This window comes from Atractosteus spatula, chromosome 10 (genome assembly GCF_055471065.1).
Source record: "Atractosteus spatula isolate fAtrSpa1 chromosome 10, fAtrSpa1.hap1, whole genome shotgun sequence".
NCBI classification, from domain to species: Eukaryota; Metazoa; Chordata; class Actinopteri; order Semionotiformes; family Lepisosteidae; genus Atractosteus; species Atractosteus spatula.
The window spans coordinates 9,080,731-9,099,507 of record NC_142715.1 but is presented as its reverse complement, the minus strand read 5'-3'; positions in this window follow the sequence as shown (position 1 = coordinate 9,099,507).

The following is an 18,777-nucleotide window of genomic DNA, read 5'->3' as shown; positions in this document are numbered from 1 at the left end:
CACACTGGATTATTGTTATTGAGAGACAGGTTTACTGTTCCTCAGGCTGGGACAGGAGATCACACTGTATTATTATTATTGAGAGTATGGCTCACTGTTCCTCAGGCTGAGACAAGAAGTCACACACTGTATTATTATTATTGAGAGACAGGCTCAATGTCTGTTCCTCTGGCTGGGACTGGAGATCACACACTATTCTATTATTATTGAGAGACATGCTCATTGTTTGTTCCTCAGACTGGGACAGGACATTCCACACTAGGTTATTAATATTGAGAGACAGGATCACTGTCTGTTCCTCAGGCTAAGACTGGAAATCACACACTGGATTATTGTTATTGAGAGACAGGTTTACTGTTCCTCAGGCTGGAACAGGAGATCACACTGTATTATTATTATTGAGAGACAAGCTCATTGCTCCTTAGGCTTGGACAGGAGATGACACACTGTATTATTATTATTGAGAGACAGGCTCACTGTTCTTCAGGCTGGGAAATGAGGTCACACACTGTATTATTATAATTGAGAGACAGGCTCACTGTTCCTCAGGCTGGGACAGGAGATCACACTGTATTATTATTATTATTGAGAGACAGGTTCACTGTCTGTTCCTCAGGCTGGGACAGGAGGTCACACACTGTATTATTATTATTCAGAGACAGGCTCGATGTCTGTTCCTCAGGCTAGTACAGGAGATCACGCACTGTATTATTATTATTGAGATACAGGCTCACTGTCTGTTCCTCAGGCTGGGAAAGTAGATCACACTGTATTATTATTATTGAGAGTATGGCTCACTGTTTCTCAGGCTGGGACAGGAAGTCACACACTGTAGTATTATTATTGAGAGACAGGTTCATTGTCTGTTCCTCAGGCTGGGACAGGAGGTCACACACTGTATTATTATTATTGAGAGACAGGCTCACTGTCTGTTCTTCTGGCTGGGACTGGAGATCATACACTATTCTATTATTATTGAGAGACATGCTCATTGTTTGTTCCTCAGACTGGGACAGGACATCCCACACTAGGTTATTAATATTGAGAGACAGGCTCACTGTCTGTTCCTCAGGCTGGGACAGGAAGTCACACACTGTATTATTATTATTGAGAGACAGGCTCACTGTTCCTCAGGCTGATACAGGAGATCACACTGTATTATTATTAAGAGATAAGCTCACTGTTCCTCAGGCTGGGACAGGAGATGACACACTGTATTATTAGCATTGAGAGACAGGCTCGCTGTTCCCCAGTCTGGGACAGGAGGTCACACACTGTATTATTATTATTGAGAGACAGGCTCACTGTCGGTTTCTAAGGCTGGGACAGGAAGTCACACACTGTATTATTATTATTGAGGGACAGGCTCGCTGTTCCTCAGGCTGGGACAGGAGATGACACACTGTATTATTATTATTGAGAGACAGGCTCGCTGTTCCCCAGGCTGGGACAGGAGGTCACACACTTTATTATTATTATTGAGAGACAGGCTCACTGTCTGTTCCTCAGGCTGGGACAGGAAGTCACACACTGAATTATTATTATTATTGAGAGACAGGTTCACTGTCTGTTCCTCAGGCTGGGACAGGAGGTCACACACTGTATTATTATTATTGAGAGACAGGCTCACTGTCTGTTCCTCAGACTGGGACAGGAGATCACACTGTATTATTATTATTGAGAGACAAGCTCACTGTTCCTCAGGCTGGGACAGGAGATGACACACTGTATTATTATTATCGAGAGACAGGCTCACTGTTCCTCAGGCTGGGACAGGAGATCACACACTGTATTATTATTATTGAGAAACAGACTCACTGTCTGTTCCTCAGGCTGGGACAGGAAGTCAAACACTGGATTATTATTATTGAGAGACAGGCTCACTGTTCCTCAGGCTGGTACAGGGGATCACAATGTATTATTATTATTGAGAGACAAGCTCACTGTTCCTCAGGCTTGGACAGGAGACGACACACTGTATTATTATTATTGAGAGTCTGGCACGCTGTTCCCCAGGCTGGGACAGGAGGTCACTCACTGTATTATTATTATTGTGAGATAGGCACACTGTCTGTTTCTCAGGCTGGGACAGGAGGTCACACACTATATTATTATTATTGAGAGGCAGGCTCACTGTCTGTTCCTCAGGTTGGGACAGGAAGTCACACACTGGATTATTATTATTGAGAGACAGGCTCACTGTTCCTCATGCTGGTACAGGAGATCACAACGTATTATTATTATTGAGAGTCTGGCTCACTGTTCCCCAGGCTGGGACAGGAGGTCAAACACTGTATTATTATTATTGAGAGATAGGCTCACTGTCTGTTCCTCAGGCTGGGACAGGAGGTCACACACTATATTATTATTATTGAGAGACAGGGTCACTGTCTGTTCCTCAGGCTGCGACAGGAGATCACACTGTATTATTATTATTGAGAGACAAGCTCACTGTTCCTCAGGCTGGGACAGGAGATGACACACTGTATTATTATTATTGAGAGACAGGCTCACTGTTCCTCAGGCTGGGACAGGAGGTCATAATGTATTATTATTACTGAGAGTCTGGCTCACTGTTCCCCAGGCTGGGACAGGAGGTCACACACTGTATTATTATTATTGAGAGATAGGCTCACTGTCTGTTCCTCAGGCTGGGAAAGGAAGTCACCCACCGTATTATTATTATTGAGAGACAAGTTCATTGTCTGTTCCTCAGGCTGGGACAGGAGACCATACTGTATTATTATTATTCAGAGACAAGCTCACTGTTCCCCAGTCTGGGACAGGAGGTCACACACTGTATTATTATTATTGAGAGACAGGCTCACTGTCGGTTTCTCAGGCTGGGACAGGAAGTCACAAACTGTATTATTATTATTCAGAGACAAGCTCACTGTTCCTCAGGCTGGGACAGGAGATCACACTGTATTATTATTATTGAGAGACAAGCTCACTGTTCCTCAGGCTGGGACAGGAGGTCACACACTGTATTATTATTGTTGAGAGACAGGCTCACTGTTCCTCAAGCAGGGACAGGAGATCACACTGTATTATTATTATTGAGAGACAGGCTCACTGTTCCTCAGGCTGGGACAGGAGGTCACACACTGTATTATTATTGAGAGACATGCTCACTGTTTGTTGCTCAGACTGGGACAGGACATTCCACACAAGGTTATTATTATTGAGAGACAGGTTCACTGTCTTTTCCTCAGGCTAAGACAGGAGATCACACACTGTATTATTATTATTGAAAGACAGGCTCGCTGTTCCTCAGGCTGGGACAGGAGATGACACACTGTATTATTATTATTGAGAGACAGGCTCGCTGTTCCTCAGGCTGGGACAGGAGGTCACACACTTTATTATTATTATTGAGAGACAGGCTCACTGTCTGTTCCTCAGAATAGGACAGGAAGTCACACACTGAATTATTATTATTATTGAGAGACAGGTTCACTGTCTGTTCCTCAGGCTGGGACAGGAGGTCACACACTGTATTATTATTATTGAGAGACAGGCTCGATGTCTGTTCCTCAGGCTAGTACAGGAGATCACGCACTGTATTATTATTATTGAGATACAGGCTCACTGTCTGTTCCTCAGGCTGATAAAGTAGATCACACTGTATTATTATTATTGAGAGTATGGCTCACTGTTTCTCAGGCTGGGACAGGAAGTCACACACTGTATTATTTTTATTGAGAGACAGGTTCATTGTCTGTTCCTCAGGCTGGGACAGGAGACCATACTGTTTTATTATTATTCAGAAACAAACTCACTGTCGGTTTCTCAGGCTGGGACAGGAAGTCACACAATGTATTATTATTATTATTGAGAGACAGGTTCATTGTCTGTTCCTCAGGCTGGGACAGGAGATCACACTGTATTATTATTATTGAGAGACAAGCTCACTGTTCCTCAGGCTGGGACAGGAGATGACAAACTGTATTATTATTATTGAGAGACAGGCTCAGTGTTCCTCAGATTGGGACAGGAGGTCACACACTGTATTATTATTATTGAGAGAAAGGCTCACTGTTCCTCAGGCAGGGACAGGAGATCACACTGTATTATTATTATTGAGAGACAGGCTCACTGTTCCTCAGGCTGGGACAGGAGGTCACACACTGTATTATTATTGAGAGACATGCTCACTGTTTGTTACTCAGACTAGGACAGGACATTCCACACAAGGTTATTATTATTGAGAGACAGGCTCACTGTCTGTTCCTCAGGCTAAGACAGGAGATCACACACTGTATTATTATTATTGAGGGACAGGCTCGCTGTTCCTCAGGCTGGGACAGGAGATGACACACTGTATTATTATTATTGAGAGACAGGCTCGCTGTTCCTCAGGCTGGGACAGGAAGTCACACACTGAATTATTATTATTATTGAGAGACAGGTTCACTATCTGTTCCTCAGGCTGGGACAGGAGGTCACACACTGTATTATTATTATTGAGAGACAGGCTCACTGTCTGTTCCTCAGGCTAAGACAGGAGGTCACACACTGTATTATTATTATTGAGAGACAAGCTCACTGTTCCTCAGGCTGGGACAGGAGATGACACACTGTATTATTATTATCGAGAGACAGGCTCACTGTTCCTCAGGCTGGGACAAGAGATCACACACTGTATTATTATTATTGAGAGACAGGCTCACTGTCTGTTCCTCAGGCTGGGACAGGAAGTCACACACTGGATTATTATTATTGAGAGTATGGCTCACTGTTCCTCAGGCTGGTACAGGGGATCACAATGTATTATTATTATTGAGAGTCTGGCTCACTGTTCCCCAGGCTGGGACAGGAGGTCACACACTGTATTATTATTATTGAGAGATAGGCTCACTGTCTGTTCCTCAGGCTAAGACTGGAGATCACACACTGGATTATTATTATTGAGAGACAAGCTCAATGTTCCTCAGGCTTGGACAGGAGATGACACACTGTATTATTATTATTGAGAGTCTGGCACACTGTTCCCCAGGCTGGGACAGGAGGTCACACACTGTATTATTATTATTGTGAGATAGGCACACTGTCTGTTTCTCAGGCTGGGACAGGAGGTCACACACTATATTATTATTATTGAGAGACAGGGTCACTGTCTGTTCCTCAGGCTGGGACAGGAGATCACACTGTATTATTATTATTGAGAGACAAGCTCACTGTTCCTCAGGCTGGGACAGGAGATGACACACTGTATTATTATTGAGAGACAGGCTCACTGTTCCTCAGGGTGGGACAGGAGATCATACACTGTATTATTATTATTGAGAGGCAAGCTCACTGTCTGTTCCTCAGGCTGGGACAGGAAGTCACACACTGGATTATTATTATTGAGAGACAGGCTCACTGTTCCTCATGCTGGTACGGGAGATCACAATGTATTATTATTATTGAGAGTCTGGCTCACTGTTCCCCAGGCTGGGACAGGAGGTCAAACACTGTATTATTATTATTGAGAGATAGGCTCACTGTCTGTTCCTTAGGCTGGGACAGGAAGTCACACACTGTATTATTATTATTATTGAGAGACAGGTTCATTGTCTGTTCCTCAGGCTGGGACAGGAGACCATACTGAATTATTATTATTCAGAGACAAGCTCACTGTCGGTTTCTCAGGCTGGGACAGGAAGTCACACACTGTATTATTATTATTATTGAGAGACAGGTTCATTGTCTGTTCCTCAGGCTGGGACAGGAGACCATACTGTATTATTATTATTCAGAGACAAGCTCACTGTTCCTCAGGCTGGGACAGGAGATCACACTGTATTATTATTATTGAGAGACAAGCTCACTGTTCCTCAGGCGGGGACAGGAGATGACAAACTGTATTATTATTATTGAGAGACAGGCTCAGTGTTCCTCAGATTGGGACAGGAGGTCACACACTGTATTATTATTATTGAGAGACAGGCTCACTGTTCCTCAGGCAGGGACAGGAGATCACACTGTGTTATTATTATTGAGAGACAGGCTCACTGTTCCTCAGGCTGGGACAGGAGGTCACACACTGTATTATTATTGAGAGACATGCTCACTGTTTGTTCCTCAGACTAGGACAGGACATTCCACACATGGTTATTATTATTGAGAGACAGGCTCACTGTCTGTTCCTCAGGCTAAGACAGGAGATCACACACTGTATTATTATTATTGAGGGACAGTCTTGCTGTTCCTCAGGCTGGGACAGGAGATGACAGACTGTATTATAATTATTGAGAGACAGGCTCTCTGTTCCTCAGGCTGGGACAGGAGGTCACACACTTTATTATAATTATTGAAAGACAGGCTCACTGTCTGTTCCTCAGGCTGGGACAGGAAGTCACACACTGGATTATTATTATTGAGAGACAGGCTCACTGTTCCTCAGGCTGGTACAGGGGATCACAATGTATTATTATTATTGAGAGTCTGGCTCACTGTTCCCCAGGCTGGGACAGGAGGTCACACACTGTATTATTATTATTGAGAGATAGGCTCACTGTCTGTTTCTCAGGCTAAGACTGGAGATCACACACTGGATTATTGTTATTGAGAGACAGGCTTACTGTTCTCAGGCTGGGACAGGAGATCACACTGTATTATTATTATTGAGAGACAAGCTCACTGTTCCTCAGGCTTGGACAGGAGATGACACACTGTATTATTATTATTGAGAGTCTGGCACACTGTTCCCCAGGCTGGGACAGGAGGTCACACACTGTATTATTATTATTGTGAGATAGGCACACTGTCTGTTCCTCAGGCTGGGACAGGAAGTCACACACTGGATTATTATTATTGAGAGACAGGCTCACTGTTCCTCATGCTGGTACAGGAGATCACAATGTATTATTATTATTGAGAGTCTGGCTCACTGTTCCCCAGGCTGGGACAGGAGGTCAAACACTGTATTATTATTATTGAGAGATAGGCTCACTGTCTGTTCCTCAGGCTGGGACAGGAAGTCACACACTGTATTATTATTATTGAGAGACAGGCTCGCTGTTCCCCAGGCTGGGACAGTAAGTCACACACTGTATTATTATTATTATTGAGAGACAGGTTCATTGTCTGTTCCTCAGGCTGGGACAGGAGACCATACTGTATTATTATTATTCAGAGACAAGCTCACTGTTCCTCAGGCTGAGACAGGAGATCACACTGTATTATTATTATTGAGAGACAAGCTCACTGTTCCTCAGGGTGTGACAGGAGATGACACACTGTATTATTATTATTGAGAGACAGGCTCACTGTTCCTAAGGCTGGGACAGGAGGTCATAATGTATTATCATTACTGAGAGTCTGGCTCACTGTTCCCCAGGCTGGGACAGGAGGTCACACACTGTATTATTATTATTGAGAGATAGGCTCACTGTCTGTTCCTCAGGCTGGGACAGGAAGTCACCCACTGTATTATTATTATTGAGAGACAGGTTCATTGTCTGTTCCACAGGCTGGGACAGGAGACCATACTGTATTATTATTATTCAGAGACAAGCTCACTGTCGGTTTCTCAGGCTGGGACAGGAAGTCACACACTGTATTATTATTATTATTGAGAGACAGGTTCATTGTCTGTTCCTCAGGCTGGGACAGGAGAACAAACTGTATTATTATTATTCAGAGACAAGCTCACTGTTCCTCAGGCTGGGACAGGAGATCACACTGTATTATTATTATTGAGAGACAGGCTCACTGTTCCTCAGGCTGGGACAGGAGGTCACACACTGTATTATTATTGAGAGACATGCTCACTATTTGTTCCTCAGACTAGGACAGGACATTCCACACAAGGTTATTATTATTGAGAGACATGCTCACTGTCTGTTCCTCAGGCTAAGACAGGAGATCACACACTGTATTATTATTATTGAGAGACAGGCTCGCTGTTCCTCAGGCTGGGACAGGAGATGACACACTGTATTATTATTATTGAGAGACAGGCTCGCTGTTCCTCAAGCTGGGACAGGAGGTCACACACTTTATTATTATTATTGAGAGACAGGCTCACTGTTTGTTAATCAGGCTGGGACAGGAAGTCACACACTGAATTATTATTATTATTGAGAGACAGGTTCATTGTCTGTTCCTCAGGCTGGAACAGGAGGTCACACACTGTATTATTATTATTGAGAGACAGGCTCACTGTCTGTTCGTCAGGCTGGGACAGGAGATCACACTGTATTATCATTATTGAGAGACAAGCTCACTGTTCCTCAGGCTTGGACAGGAGATGACACACTGTATTATTATTATTGAGAGACAGGTTCACTGTTCCTCAGGCTGGGACAGGAGATCACACACTGTATTATTATTATTGAGAGACAGGCTCACTGTCTGTTCCTCAGGCTAGGACAGGAGACCATACTGTATTATTATTATTCAGAGACAAGCTCACTGTTCTTCAGGCTGGGACAGGAGATAACAGTGTATTATTATTATTGAGAGACAAGCTCACTGTTCCTCAGGCTGGGACAGGAGATGACACACTGTATTATTATTATTGAGAGACAGGCTCACTGTTCCTCAGGCTGGGACAGGAGATCACACTGTATTATTATTATTAAGAGACAAGCTCACTGTTCCTCAGGCTGGGACAGGAGATGACACACTGTATTATTAGCATTGAGAGACAGGCTCGCTGTTCCCCAGGCTGGGACAGGAGGTCACACACTGTATTATTATTATTGAGAGACAGGCTCACTGTCGGTTTCTCAGGCAGGGACAGGAAGTCACACACTGTATTATTATTATTATTGAGAGACAGGCTCACTGTCTGTTCCTCAGGCTAGGACAGGAGACCATACTGTATTATTATTATTCAGAGACAAGCTCACTGTTCCTCAGGCTGGGACAGGATATCACACTGTATTATTATTATTGAGAGACAAGCTCACTGTTCCTCAGGCTGGGACAGGAGATGACACACTGTAGGACAGGAGGCTAGGACAGGAGACCATACTGTATTATTATTATTCAGAGACAAGCTCACTGTTCCTCAGGCTGGGACAGGAGATAACAGTGTATTATTATTATTGAGAGACAAGCTCACTGTTCCTCAGGCTAGGACAGGAGATGACACACTGTATTATTATTATTGAGAGACAGGCTCACTGTTCCTCAGGCTGGGACAGGAGATCACACTGTATTATTATTATTAAGAGACAAGCTCACTGTTCCTCAGGCTGGGACAAGAGATGACACACTGTATTATTAGCATTGAGAGACAGGCTCGCTGTTCCCCAGGCTGGGACAGGAGGTCACACACTGTATTATTATAATTGAGAGACAGGCTCACTGTCGGTTTCTCAGGCAGGGACAGGAAGTCACACACTGTATTATTATTATTATTGAGAGACAGGTTCACTGTCTGTTCCTCAGGCTGGGACAGGAGACCATACTGTATTATTATTATTCAGAGACAAGCTCACTGTTCCTCAGGCTGGGACAGGAGATCACATTGTATTATTATTATTGAGAGACAAGCTCACTGTTCCTCAGGCTGGGACAGGAGATGACACACTTTATTATTATTATTGAGAGACAGGCTCGCTGTTCCTCAAGCTGGGACAGGAGGTCACACACTTTATTATTATTATTGAGAGACAGGCTCCCTGTCTGTTCCTCAGGCTGGGACAGGAAGTCACACACTGAATTGTTATTATTATTGAGAGACAGGTTCACTGTCTGTTCCTCAGGCTGGGACAGGAGATCATACTATATTATTATTACTGAGAGACAAACTCACTGTTCCTCATGCTGGGATAGGAGATCACACTGTATTATTATTATTGACAAATACACTCACTGTTCCTCAGGCTGCGACAGTTGATCACACTGTATTATTATTGTTGAGAGTCTGGCTTATTGTTCCCCAAGCTGGGACAGGAGGTCACACACTGTATTATTATTATTGAGAGACAGGCTCGCTGTCTGTTCCTCAGACTAGTACAGGAGATCACGCACTGTATTATTATTATTGAGATACAGGCTCACTGTCTGTTCCTCAAGCTGGGAAAGTAGATCACACTGTATTATTATTATTGAGAGTATGGCTCACTGTTCCTCAGGCTGGGACAAGAAGTCACACACTGTATTATTATTATTGAGAGACAGGTTCGCTGTTCCTCAGGCTGGGACAGGAGATGACACAGTGTATTATTATTATTGAGAGACAGGCTCGCTGTTCCTCAGGCTGGGACAGTAGGTCACACACTTTAATAATGATTATTGAGAGACAGGCTCACTGTCTGTTCCTCAGGCTGGGACAGGAAGTCACACACTGAATTATTATTATTATTGAGAGACAAGCTCACTGTTCCTCATGCTGGGACAGGAGATCACTCTGTGTTATTATTATTGACAGATAAACTCACTGTTCCTCAGGCTGCGACAGTAGATCGCACTGTATTATTATTGTTGAGAGTCTGGCTTACTGTTCCCCAAGCTGGGACAGGAGGTCACACACTGTATTATTATTATTGAGAGAGAGGCTCGCTGTCTGTTCCTCAGGCTAGTTCAGGAGATCACGCACTGTATAATTATTATTGAGATACAGGCTCACTGTCTGTTCCTCAGGCTGGGAAAGTAGATCACACTGTATTATTATTATTGAGAGTATGGCTCACTGTTCCTCAGGCTGGGACAAGAAGTCACACACTGTGTTATTATTACTGAGAGACAGGCTCAATGCCTGTTCCTCTGGTTGGGACTGGAGATCACACACTATTCTATTATTATTGAGAGACATGCTCATTGTTTGTTCCTCAGACTGGGACAGGACATTCCACACTAGGTTATTATTATTGAGAGACAGGATCACTGTCTGTTCCTCAGACTAAGACTGGAGATCACAATGTATTATTATTATTGAGAGTCTGGCACACTGTTCCCCAGGCTGGGACAGGAAGTCACACACTGTATTATTATTATTGAGAGATAGGCTCACTGTCTGTTCCTCAGGCTGGGACAGGAAGTCACACACTGTATTATTATTATTGAGAGACAGGCTCACTGTTCCTCAGGCTGGGACAGGAGATCACACTGTATTATTATTATTAAGAGACAAGCTCACTGTTCCTCAGGCTGGGAGAGGAGATGACAGACTGTATTATTAGCATTGAGAGACAGGCTCGCTGTTCCCCAGGCTGGGACAGGAGGTCACACACTGTATTATTATTAATGAGAGACAGGCTCACTGTCGGTTTCTCAGGCTGGGACAGGAAGTCACACACTGTATTATTATTATTATTGAGAGACAGGTTCACTATCTGTTCCTCAGGCTGGGACAGGAGACCATACTGTATTATTATTATTCAGAGACAAGCTAACTGTTCCTCATGCTGGGACAGGAGATCACACTGTATTATTATGATTGAGAGACAAGCTCACTGTTCCTCAGGCTTGGACAGGAGATCACACACTGTATTATTATTATTGAGAGACAGGCTCACTGTTCCTCAGGCTGGGAAATGAGGTCACACACTGTATTATTATTATTGAGAGACAGGCTCACTGTCTGTTCCTCAGGCTGGGACAGGAAGTCACACACTGGATTATTATTATTGAGAGACAGGCTCACTGTTCCTCAGGCTGGGACAGGAGATCACACTGGATTATTATTATTGAGAGACATGCTCACTGTCTGTTCCTCAGACTGGGACAGGAGACACACACTGTATTATTATTATTGAGAGATAGGCTCACTGTCTCTTCTTTTGGGCTGGGACAGGAGGTCACACACTGTATTACTATTATAGAGAGACAGGTTCACTGTCTGTTCCTCAGGCTGGGACAGGAGATCAGACTGTATTATTATTATTGGGAGACAAGCTCACTGTTCCTCAGACTGGTACAGAAGATCACACTGTATTATTATTATTGACAGATAAACTCACTGATCGTCAGGCTGGGACAGTAGATCACACTGTATTATGATTATTGAGAGTCTGGCTCACTGTTCCCCAAGCTGGGACAGGAGGTCACACACTGTATTATTATTGATGAGAGACAGGCTCGTTGTCTGTTTCTCAGGCTAGTACAGGAGATCATGCACTGTATTATTATTATTGAGATACAGGCTCACTGTCTGTTCCTCATGCTGGGACGATAGATCACACTGTATTATAATTATTGAAAGTCTGGCTCACTGTTCCTCAGGCTGGGACAGGAGGTCACACACTGTATTATTATTATTGAGAGACAGACTCACTGTCTGTTCCTCAGGCAGGGACAGGAAGTCACACACTGAATTGTTATTATTGAGAGACAGGCTCACTGTCTGTTCCTCTGGCTGGGACTGGAGATAACACACTATTCTATTATTATTGAGAGACATGCTCATTGTGTGTTCCTCAGACTGGGACAGGACATTCCACACTGGATTATTATTATTGAGAGACAGGTTTACTGTCTGTTCCCCAGGCTGAGACAGGAGATCACACACTCTATTATTATGATTGAGAGACAGGCTCACTGTTCCTCAGGCTGGGACAGGAGATCACACTGTATTATTATTATTGAGAGACAAGCTCACTGTTCCTCAGGCTGGGACAAGAGATGACACACTGTATTATTATTATTATTGAGAGACAGGCTCACTGTTCCTCAGGCAGGGACAGGAGATCAAACTGTATTATTATTATTGAGAGACAGGCTCACTGTTCCTCAGGCTGGGACAGGAGGTCACACACTGTATTATTATTATTGAGATACAGGCTCACTGTCTGTTCCTCTGGCTGGGACTGGAGATCACACACTATTCTATTATTATTGAGAGACATGCTCATCTTTTGTTCCTCAGACTGGGACAGGACATTCCACACTAGGTTATGATTATCGAGAGACAGGATCACTGTCTGTTCCTCAGGCTCTGACTGGAGATCACATACTGGATAATTGTTATTGAGAGACAGGTTTACTGTTCCTCAGGCTGGGACAGGAGATCACACTGTATTATTATTATTGAGAGTATGGCTCACTGTTCCTCAGGCTGGGACAAGAAGTCACACACTGTATTATTATTATTGAGAGACAGGCTCAATGTCTGTTCCTCTGGCTGGGACTGGAGATCACACACTATTCTATTATTATTGAGAGACATGCTCATTGTTTGTTCCTCAGACTGGGACAGGACATTCCACACTAGGTTATTATTATTGAGAGACAGGATCACTTTCTGTTCCTCAGGCTAAGACTGGAGATCACACACTGGATTATTATTATTGAGAGACAGGTTTACTGTCTGTTCCCCAGGCTGGGACAGGAGATCACACTGTATTATTATTATTGAGAGACAAGCTCACTGTTCAACAAGCTGGGACAGGAGATGACATACTGTATTATTATTATTGAGAGACAGGCTCACTGTCTGTTCCTCAGGCTGGGACAGGAAGTCACACACTGGATTATTATTATTGAGAGACAGGCTCACTGTTCCTCAGGCTGGTACAGGAGATCACAATGTACTATTATTATTGAGAGTCTGGCTCACTGTTCCCCAGGCTGGGACAGGAGGTCATACAATGTATTATTATTATTGAGAGATAGGCTCACTGTCTGTTCCTCAGGCTGGGACAGGAAGTCACACAATGTATTATTATTATTGAGAGACAGGCTCACTGTTCCTCAGGCTGGGACAGGAGATCACACTGTATTATTATTATTAAGAGACAAGCTCACTGTTCCTCAGGCTGGGACAGGAGATGACACACTGTATTATTAGCATTGAGAGACAGGCTCGCTGTTCCCTAGGCTGGGACAGGCAGGTCACACACTGTATTATTATTATTGAGAGACAGGCTCACTGTCTGTTTCTCAGGCTCGGACAGGAAGTCACACACTGTATTATTATTATTATTATTGAGAGACAGGTTCACTGTCTCTTCCTCAGGCTGGGACAGGAGACCATACTGTATTATTATTATTCAGAGACAAGCTCACTGTTCCTCAGGCTGAGACAGGAGATCACACTGTATTATTATTATTGAGAGACAAGCTTACTGTTCCTTAGGCTGGGACAGGAGATGAGACACTGTATTATTATTATTGAGAGACAGGCTCAGTGTTCCTCAGGTTGGGACAGGAGGTCACACACTGTATTATTATTATTGAGAGACAGGCTCACTGTTCCTCAGGCTGGGACAGGAGGTCACACACTGTATTATTATTGAGAGACATGCTCACTGTTTGTTCCTCAGACTGGGACAGGACATTCCACACCAGGTTATTATTATTTAGAGACAGGTTCACTCTCTTTTCCTCAGGCTAAGACAGGAGATCACACACTGTATTATTATTATTGAGAGACAGGCTTGCTGTTCCTCAGGCTGGGACAGAAAATGACACACTGTATTATTATTATTGAGAGACAGGCTCGCTGTTCCTCAGGCTGGGACAGGAGGTCACACACTTTATTATTATTATTATTGAGAGACAGGCTCACTGTCTGTTCTTCAGGCTGGGACAGGAGATCATACTATATTATTATTGTTGAGAGATAAGCTCACTGTTCCTCATGCTAGGACAGGAGATCACAGTATATTATTATTTTTGACAGATAAACTCACTGTTCCTCAGGCTGCGACAGTAGATCACACTGTATTATTATTGTTGAGAGTCTGGCTTACTGTTCCCCAAGCTGGGACAGGAGGTCACACACTGTATTATTATAATTGAGAGACAGGCTCACTGTTCCTCAGGCTGGGACAGGAGATCACACTGTATTATTAATATTGAGAGTCTGGCTCACTGTTCCCAAGGCTGGGACAGGAGTTCACACACTGTATTATTATTATTGAGAGATAGGCTCACTGTCTCTTCTTTTGGGCTGGGACAGGAGATCAAACACTTTATTACTATTATAGAGAGACAGGTTCACTGTCTGTTCCTCAGGCTGGGACAGGATATCAGACTGTATTATTATTATTGAGAGACAAGCTCACTGTTCCTCAGACTGGTACAGAAGATCACACTGTATTATTATTATTGACAGATAAACTCACTGTTCGTCAGGCTGGGACAGTAGATCACACTGTATTATGATTATTGAGAGTCTGGCTCACTGTTCCCCAAGCTGGGACAGGAGGTCACACACTGTATTATTATTGTTGAGAGACAGGCTCGATGTCTGTTTCTCAGGCTAGTACAGGAGATCATGCACTGTATTATTATTATTGAGATACAGGCTCACTGTCTGTTCCTCATGCTGGGACAGTAGACCACACTGTATTATAATTATTGAGAGTCTGGCTCACTGTTCCTCAGGCTGGGACAGGAGGTCACACACTGTATTATTTTTATTGAGAGACAGGCTCACTCTCTGTTCCTCAGGCAGGGACAGGAAGTCACACACTGCATTATTATTATTGAGAGACGGGCTCACTGTCTGTTCCTCCGGCTGGGACTGGAGATCACGCACTAATCTATTATTATTGAGAGACATGCTCGTTGTTTGTTCCTCAGACTGGGACAGGACATTCCACACTAGGTTATTATCATTGAGAGACAGGATCACTGTCTGTTCCTCAGGCTAAGACTGGAGATCACACACTGGATTATTATTATTGAGAGATAGGTTTACTGTCTGTTCCCCATGCTGGGACAGGAGATCATACTGTATTATTATTATTGAGAGACAGGCTCACTGTCTGTTCCTCAGGCAGGGACAGGAAGTCACACACTGGATTATTATTATTGAGAGACAGGCTCACTGTTCCTCAGGCTGGTACAGGAGATCACAATGTATTATTATTACTGAGAGTCTGGCTCACTGTTCCCCAGGCTGGGACAGGAGGTCATACAATTTATTATTATTATTGAGAGATAGGCTCACTGTCTGTTCCTCAGGTTGGGACAGGAAGTCACACAATGTATTATTATTATTGAGAGACAGGCTCACTGTTCCTCAGGCTGGGACAGGAGATCACACTGTATTATTATTATTAAGAGACAAGCTCACTGTTCCTCAGACTGGTACAGAAGATCACACTGTATTATTATTATTGACAGATAAACTCACTGTTCGTCAGGCTGGGACAGTAGATCACACTGAATTATTATTATTAAGAGACAAGCTCACTGTTCCTCAGGCTTGGACAGGAGATGACACACTGTATTATTAGCATTGAGAGACAGGCTCGCTGTTCCCTAGGCTGGGACAGGCAGGTCACACACTGTATTATTATTATTGAGAGACAGGCTCACTGTCGGTTTCTCAGGCTGGGACAGGAAGTCACACACTGTATTATTATTATTATTATTGAGAGACAGGTTCACTGTCTCTTCCTCAGGCTGGGACAGGAGGCCATACTGTATTATTATTATTCAGAGACAAGCTCACTGTTCCTCAGCCTGGGACAGGAGATCACACTGTATTATTATTATTGAGAGACAAGCTTACTGTTCCTTAGGCTGGGACAGGAGATGACACACTGCATTATTATTATTGAGAGACAGGCTCAGTGTTCCTCAGGTTGGGACAGGAGGTCACACACTGTATTATTATTATTGAGAGACAGGCTCACTGTTCGTCAGGCAGAGACAGGAGGTAACACACTGTATTATTATTGAGAGACATGCTCACTGTTTGTTCCTCAGACTGGGACAGGACATTCCACACAAGGTTATTATTATTAAGAGACAGGTTCACTGTCTTTTCCTCAGGCTAAGACAGGAGATCACAGACTGTATTATTATTATTGAGAGACAGGCTCGCTGTTCCTCAGGCTGGGACAGGAGATGACATACTGTATTATTATTATTGAGAGACAGGCTCGCTGTTCCTCAGGCTGGGACAGGAGGTCACACACTTTATTATTATGATTGAGAGACAGGCTCACTGTCTGTTACTCAGGCTGGGACAGGAAGTCACACACTGAATTACTATTATTATTGAGAGACAGGTTCACTGTCTGTTCCTCAGGCTGGGACAGGAGATCATACTATATTATTATTATTGCGAGTATGGCTCACTGTTCCTCAGGCTGGGACAGGAGATCACACTATATTATTATTTTTGACAGATAAACTCACTGTTCCTCAAGCTGCGACAGTAGATCACACTGTATTATTATTGTTGAGAGTCTGGCTTACTGTTCCCCAAGCTGGGACAGGAGGTCACACACTGTATTATTATTATTGAGAGACAGGCTCGCTGTCTGTTCCTCAGGCTAGTACAAGAGATCATGCACTGTATTATTATTATTGAGATACAGGCTCACTGTTTGTTCCTCAGGCTGGGAAAGTAGATCACACTGTATTATTATTATTGAGAGTATGGCTCACTGTTCCTCAGGCTGGGACAAGAAGTCACACACTGTATTATTATTATTGAGAGACAGGCTCAATGTCTATTCCTCTGGCTGGGACTGGAGATCTCACACTATTCTATTATTATTGATAGACATGCTCATTGTTTGTTCCTCAGACTGGGACAGGTTCCTCAGACTGGGACAGGCTCACTGTCTGTTCCTCCGGCTGGGACAGGAGGTCACACACTGTATTATTATTATTGAGAGACAGGTTCACTGTCTGTTCTTCAGGCTGGGACAGGAGACACACACTGTATTATTATTATTGAGAGATAGGCTCACTGTCTCTTCTTTTGGGCTGGGACTGGAGGTCACACACTGTATTATTATTATTGAAAGACAAGCTCACTGTTCCTCAGACTGGTACAGAAGATCACACTGTATTATTATTATTGACTGATAAACTCACTGTTCGTCAGGCTGGGACAGTAGATCACACTGTATTATGATTATTGAGAGTCTGGCTCACTGTTCCCCAAGCTGGGACAGGAGGTCACACACTGTATTATTATTATTGAGAGTCTGGCTCACTGTTCCCCAGGCAGGGACAGGAAATCACACACTGTATTATTATTATTGAGAGACAGGCTCGCTGTCTGTTCCTCAGGCTAGTACAAGAGATCACGCACTGTATTATTATTATTGAGATACAGGCTCACTGTCTGTTCCTCAGGCTGGGACAGTAGATCACACTGTATTATAATTATTGAGAGTCTGACTCACTGTTTCCCAGGCTGGGACAGGAGATCACACACTGTATTATTATTATTGAGAGTCTGGCTCACTGTTCCCCAGGCTGGGACAGGAAATCACACACTGTATTATTATTATTTAGAGACAGGCTCACTGTCTGTTCCTCAGGCTGGGGCAGGATATCACACACTGTATTATTAGTATTGAGAGACAGGCTCACTGTTCCTCTGGCTGGGACTGGAGATCACACACTGTTCTTTTATTATTGAGAGACATGCTCACTGTTTGTTCCTCAGACTGGGACAGGACATCCCACACTGGAATATTATTATTGAGACACAGGATCACTCTCTGTTCCTCAGGCTAAGACAGGAGATCACACACTGGATTATTATTATTGAGAGACAGGTTTACTGTCTGTTCCCCAGGCTGGGACAGGAGATCACACACTGTATTTTTATTATTGAGAGACAGGCTCACTGTTCCTCAGGCTGGGACAGGAGATCACACTGTAGTATTACTATTGAGAGTCTGGCTCACTGTTCCCCAGGCTGGGACAGGAGGTCACACACTGTATTATTATTATTGAGAGACAGCCTCACTGTCTGTTCCTCAGGCTGGGACAGATCACACACTGTATTATTATTATCGAGAGACCTGCTCTTTCCTGATTGTTCCTTAGGCTGGGACAGCAGATCATAATCTGCTTTATTATTATTGAGAGACTGGCTCACTCCTGTGTATTCCTCAGGATGGGACAGGAGATCAC